The following is a 6,526-nucleotide window of genomic DNA, read 5'->3' on the forward strand; positions in this document are numbered from 1 at the left end:
AGAGTTACGCCTGCACTGTGCAAACACTATGCCTAAGGCACAAACTAACTCACGCATGCATGCACCTGGCGCGTACACGTCCATGATCCTGAATGCGCAATGCACACACACGCGTAAACTCTGGGCTGACATTGTGCCCTGTGCCTAACCTAACCCACGCGTGCGCGCACCTAGCGCGTACGCGTCCTTTTGCCAATCTGCGTATCGACGTGTGCACGTGCATGACGCATCCGCGTCGCAAAAAAAAAGAGTTTTTTTCTCATCTTCCATTTTCTTTTGTCTATTGCATTTGCATACTTTTGCTCTTTGCATTTCAATTTTGTTTTTATAGGCTGTTTTCATTTTATTTTCTAAGTTTTTCATTTTAATAATGGTGTTAAATTCTTATACTCAATTGTTGAGATTTTCTTGCATTGTTTTGGTGCTTCGTGACTTGTTGTATTAATTGTAATATTTGTTCCACACACAAGATTAGTGCCTTAGTCTGTCCTCATTCATTACCCTTTGTTTTTGTGCTTCATCATCAATGAGTTAGGATTGGACCAAATGCTCTCATGCTTCTCACTAATCTTGTTTGTGTCAACTCTTGTTTGAACTTGATGCTCAACATGCTCTTTATGCTTTGACTTTACGCTTGCATCAAGTATTAGTTGATATGCCCTTTTCCTATATTGCTCTCTCAGTTACATGCGTAGTTAACATGTAGTGAAAACCCTACTTTTATTTGGCATTAGCCCACGCCTATGTTCTATTTGCTTTGATATCTTTGTTATAGACTTAATTTTCTTTTTTTTCTCTCATTTTAGGTTGGCCACCAAAAGAAGGAAAAAGGGAAAGTTTCTAAATGGAGCAACAAACAAGTCATCCACACAACCTTTTGAATAAGCTCAATAGTTGCTTTAACCCGTCTACCTTGCTCTTCTTTGCACGCACTGAGGATGGTACAATCTTCAAGTGTGGGGAGGTCGTCCGACCGATCTCCATGGGTAACAATTTCTTTTTTTTCAACACCAATTCTTGATTTTCCTTGTTAGCTAGTTGTTGCATTACATGATAGGTTGCATGTAGTTAGAATTTGTACATAACTTTACTACTTCTTTCTTATTATGACTACTTGGTTAGAGTGATGATTTTTTTTTTCAAGAAACTGTTTTAGGGCACCCTACCAATTTGAAAAATTTTGTTGAACTTGCTTGAAAGAATTTATTTTGGAACATGGTTCTTGAGCTAAGAACACAAGCTTGTGAGATTTGAGCCTAATGACGTGGTTACATCTTATAACCACTTATTTGCCCTTCTTGTATGAAATTGTTCTCTTTCTATGATTGTGATCTTTGATTTGTTTAATTCTATATGTCCATTATTCCTTGTATTCATGCACTTATATGATTGAGGCCATTGTTTCATTAGCTCACTTACCCAAATAGCCTACCTTTTACTCTCCATTGTTAACCAATTTTGAGCCTATGCTTAACCCAATTGTTCTTTATTTTAATACATTACAAGCCTAAAGCGAAAAATAATAAAAGTCCCTTACTTGGGATAAAAGGGTATTTTGTATTTCTATATTTGGGAATTGGGTGTATACTCATGTATTGATTAAATGTATAGACCTTATGCATTGATGTTCTTGTATGTAGCTTGAAAAGAAAGAAAAACTGAGAAAAATAAAAGAAAAAGAAAAAGAAAAAAAAATATAAATGTGAAAAAGAAAAGAAAAGAAAAAAAATAGAAAAAAGAAAGAAAAAGAAGAAAAACAATAAAAAGGGGACAAAACGCCCTAAAGTAATAAAGATCAATGCATATGTGTGGTAATCAAAAGAAAATGTATGAGTATGTGAAAAAGTGAAGGATAGGTAGTTAGGTTAGCTTTGAATTTGTATAGGTTATTATATAGGTTAGGTGGGAAAGCTTAAGTCAATCAAAGATTCAAATTCTAGTCCACTTAACCATATATGATCCTACCTTGACCCAAGCCCCATTACAACCTATGAAAAGACCTCATGATGAATGTATGCATGCATTGAATAATTGTTAATTGTTAGATGAAAAAACAAATCTTGGAAAGCATGATTAGGGGAGAATTGAGAGAATCAACCCTACACACTTGAACGACTAGAGTGCAAATGTAAGGACCCAACTTCTAGAACGTCATGATCGTACCAAAAGTAAGGCGTTACCAACCTGCTTTCCTTTATTAACTATTTACTATTGAGCCTCTAGTTCGATATCGCGATTTAATTTTAGTAAAAATACCAGAAAATTTTGTTTTTGTTCATCAAAGACATGTATCACAGGTTTCCAACAAACAATAGTAATCACATAAATATTATTGATAATAATTCTTATACAAAAGAAACCAAATAAAACTCATATACAATATACCAAACCTACCCCTCTATATGAAGTAAAATCTCAAGGGACAATCGGCGAGGGGACTCTATGAAAGCAATTAAAACCATAAAGAAAGCCTACTAATCGCTCGCAGCTTCAAATTGCGTCTTCAAACCTGTGTCACTGAAAGGGTGGAAAATTTGGGGTGAGAACAAACCACACGTTCTCAGTAGGGAATGGAAATGCCGTAAAAGTAATGAAATAGAATGCAAATAATTAATATACCTAAGGAAACTATATTTCTATCAAACTCTTTTTATAAAATACAATTCTTTTGGTTTTACTTTACTAATTATTTACCTCTTTCAAAAATCTAAGCTCAAAACAAATTCCAAAATATAAAACTGGTCACTTTAAACATTTTTCAACCATATAGTTAATTTTCAGTCACAACGTCAATTCTTAATCATCATCATACATTCACCAACTAATAGCACTAACAAGAGATTCAATTCAACACACAAACAAATCACAGCAAGGCAGACAGCACAAACACAGAGAAGTACAACGAGCAAACCTAATCAAATGCAAATGCACACACAAGGATGATGCATGTCTAGCCCTAGTGCAGGTAATGAGCTCATTTGTCGGTTACATACCCGCTCCCGACGTTACCCAGCAACCTTTGTCTGGATAAGGCTTTCCTATTGGCTATACCCCTGTGTACAGGAAATAACCGCTCTGCCACCACAGGGTCCACTGCATGCAGGAAATAACACATCTGCCACTGCAGGGATGTATGCCGAACCACCTTCTGTATACAGGAAATAACCCCTCTGCCACTACAGAAATGGAACAGGTGGTCACGGTACTCTGTAGCAGGAAATAACCCCTCTGCCTTACAGAATTAAAATTGGATCTGTACCGTAGGAAAGCGTTCTTAGTGGTCGCACCACCATCTATCTGACTGCCTTCATGCAGCAGATCATTACACAAATATCTCAGAAGTTGCCATAATGCAACAAATGAATATATACATCTCTTGGGTTGCCTCAAGCAACAAATAACCTTTCAACAGGTCCTCTGCTTTTTATTCTCTTTTATAATCATAAATACGCAAGCGGGACAAGACCCACGCCCTTGCCAACAATCTCATAAACTGAATATCTTTCCTCAAAAGAATCAGTGTAATTATCATCACAAGTTATCATTCTCATCATTCATTTCTAGTTACATATCCTTACACAATATCTCTCTCTTTATCATTCAAGTTCAAATATTATATAATCATTAAACTTCTAAAAAGTAATCCTTTATCTCAAACCCCAAGCATAACTCTCTTCATATTGAATAAAGCTCAACATAACTTCTTTTATAAATAATACAAACTTGAACATAAACTTTTTCTTAATAATTCAAATTCAAAATAGTATAATTCTTTTCTTACCTAAATAAAATTGTTTTCATAATAAATTCAGCCCATACATAATACTTTAATCAATAGATAAAACTTAAATAACATAACTTTCCAAATTCAACCTTCTAAAATAACTTTTTCAAGCAAAACCTCAGATTTTACAAAATTTCGGCAACACCTCCCCTAAAACTCGGACTTAGCCACCCTTACGGGTCCCTCTTTCTCAACATCTCATCAACCTTTCTCAACAGGTATCAAATAAAGGTTCTCAATCAATCAAAAAATTCACAATTCGCTAGCCTCACATAATCCATCAATCCAACTTCAACTCATCAATTCATAAATTAAGTTAACCAAAAGGCTAATAGTTCCTCATTCCCAAATATCCAAACACATTATCGCCCCACTTAACCAGAATTTTAGTAACATTGACACCAAAACACAAAAATATGTATTGTTCACAAAATCTTGGTTCTCCTATAATCAACTGTTATGCTCACCTAAAAAGTCAACTTCATATAGTTTCCAATTATTACAAATTATCTTTATACTTTTAATAATAACTGCATCAGTTTATAATTTAGATTTTAAGGAATTAATTTATCAATCGATTTACAATCTTTTTACAAATCACAACTTCAAACCTAGCTTATCAGAAATTAATTCAACACCCAATGTATCGCTTACAAGCAAAATCAGAATCTCCAGCAAACATTCACCAAGCAATCCTCCATTCACATATTACTATAATCAAAGCACAAACATAACGTACTCATAGCTAGCCCAGCTAGCCCAACTAATCAGAATTAAGTAAAGTAATCAAACCACTGATCATTGTCATAACAACCTCAAAAGCAGTCACAGTTCACAGCCATAGCCATGATCAATAAAACATGACATAGAAAATTAGTCCAGCCATCACAGAATTATTTATATACTCTTAAAGTTACTATATTGTTTGAGAAAATCAGATTCTCAAGACAGTTTAATCCTTTAAGTTCTAATCCTTCAATAGCCACCAGATCAAATTTCAGCCAGTCACAAGTCAATTTCACAACCATTCCGGTACATCGGATAACTAAAATCAACAGCAAGCACTTGTTTTCCATAATTAGAATATAACCACCACTCAATCAATTTAGCATAATTACATCAAAATCAGAAAACCAATATCAATTACAACAACAACCAAAAATAATCTTGTCAACTATTCACTTACAACAACAAAACCCAGTAACATTCACAGCAACTATCCACACTCAATTCATCAATTATTCAAACGACAGCTTTTCAATAATTAACCCATCATATATCAATTTAATAAATTACACTAAACTAATCATTATTTACAACAACATCTAAGTTCAATCACAGCTCAGAATGATCACAACAATTAACTAATTTCAAATGCATTTCAAGTCATTCATATCATTTAAGAAATTCTTAACTATTGTTAACCATTTGCACTTATCCAATAACTTGGTAGGCATTCTAAATTAAAAACGTTAAATCCCCTACCTCAATGTCGCATTAACAACGCAATCAAACTAAACAGCAGCCTCGGAACCTGCGTAGCAGCATCAAAATCATCAAGAGCTGCTCCAGAAATTGGTTCCTAGCGACTCCAATGGCAGTATCCATGGCAGCAGAGACTCCGGTAACTACGAAAATCACAAGCAGAAGCAGAACAGAGGACAACAATGAGCAGAGGCAAAGACGAATTACATCAGAATCAAAACAGCAACTTCGGCGTTTCAACTAGTATCAGCAGCGGACTTTACTCACGGCAGTGGCGACGAAGGGCACGGCGGCACAACTTCACGCAGTGGGTCGCACTCCTCCTTGCGTCACTGACTCGCGTCCTCTTTCCTGAACGTCGCGCGTTCTCTCTCTCCGCTGGTCCCCGACAGCGACGGCTCCAAGGGAGATGACGAGCAAGGACGGCGGTGGCTCCTCATGGTGGTTGCTCTCCTTTCGGTGACGTCAGTGGCGGGACGGGCTTGGTGGGAGGCAGAACGACGACTGGGCAGCGACGATCGGCGTGGCTTCGACGGCGACGCTCCTCGCAGCTCCACAAACGGCGACGACGAACCCTGATGGGGACGAGAGGCACGGCAGAGCGGGCGGAGCTGGACGGTGGCTAGGCGCGGCTCCCTCTGCGACGGCATGGCTTCAACGGCGATACTCTCCGCGGCTCCATGAATGGCTGACAGGAGGCACTGCAGCGCGGACAAGGCTGGGCGACGCTGGGGATGGTGGCGACGGCGTAGCAGGGCCCGATGAACGGAGGCGGCGACGGTGCCAAGCCCCCTCCGGCGACGCTCTTCCCTCTTCTCTCGGATCCCACTCTCTCTTTGTGCTTCTTTTTCAGTTCTGTGTGAATGAGTTTTGCGTTTAGGAAAGGAAAGGGGGAAAACTGGGGGTGCGGCTGAGTGTGGTGAGGAGGGATTAGGGTTAGGTTCCTCAATTTGGGAATTAGGGTTAGAAATTAGGGATTTTATAAAGTAATATGGATAGATATGAATAGATATTTTGATAAAATTGGAGGATAGGATAATTTTAAAATCAAATGTACTCTATTAAAAATATTTAGAAACATTATTTATCAACATATTGCTAAGTTAAATCAATTATTTCTAATTTACATTATAAAATGAACAAGTTAATTATATCTTGTAAAGTACAACTTAAATTCAAATATCAATTTTCTAGATTAAATCATACAAATCTCTATTATTTTCCTATCTCTAAAACTTTAATTTCAATTTATAAAGT

General features: G+C 37.0%; 1 long non-coding RNA gene across 1 annotated transcript; it reads right to left on the minus strand.

Annotated features, from left to right (window-relative positions):
- Positions 1-1,851: 1,851 nt before the first annotated feature.
- Positions 1,852-6,205, minus strand: LOC130973235 (uncharacterized). The gene is made up of 3 exons (XR_009084077.1): positions 5,537-6,205; positions 5,270-5,412; positions 1,852-2,517 (listed from the first exon to the last, which is right to left on the minus strand). It is a non-coding gene; the product is annotated as an uncharacterized LOC130973235 (long non-coding RNA).
- Positions 6,206-6,526: the final 321 nt, after the last annotated feature.

This window comes from Arachis stenosperma, chromosome 4 (genome assembly GCF_014773155.1).
Source record: "Arachis stenosperma cultivar V10309 chromosome 4, arast.V10309.gnm1.PFL2, whole genome shotgun sequence".
Lineage (NCBI taxonomy): Eukaryota > Viridiplantae > Streptophyta > Magnoliopsida > Fabales > Fabaceae > Arachis > Arachis stenosperma.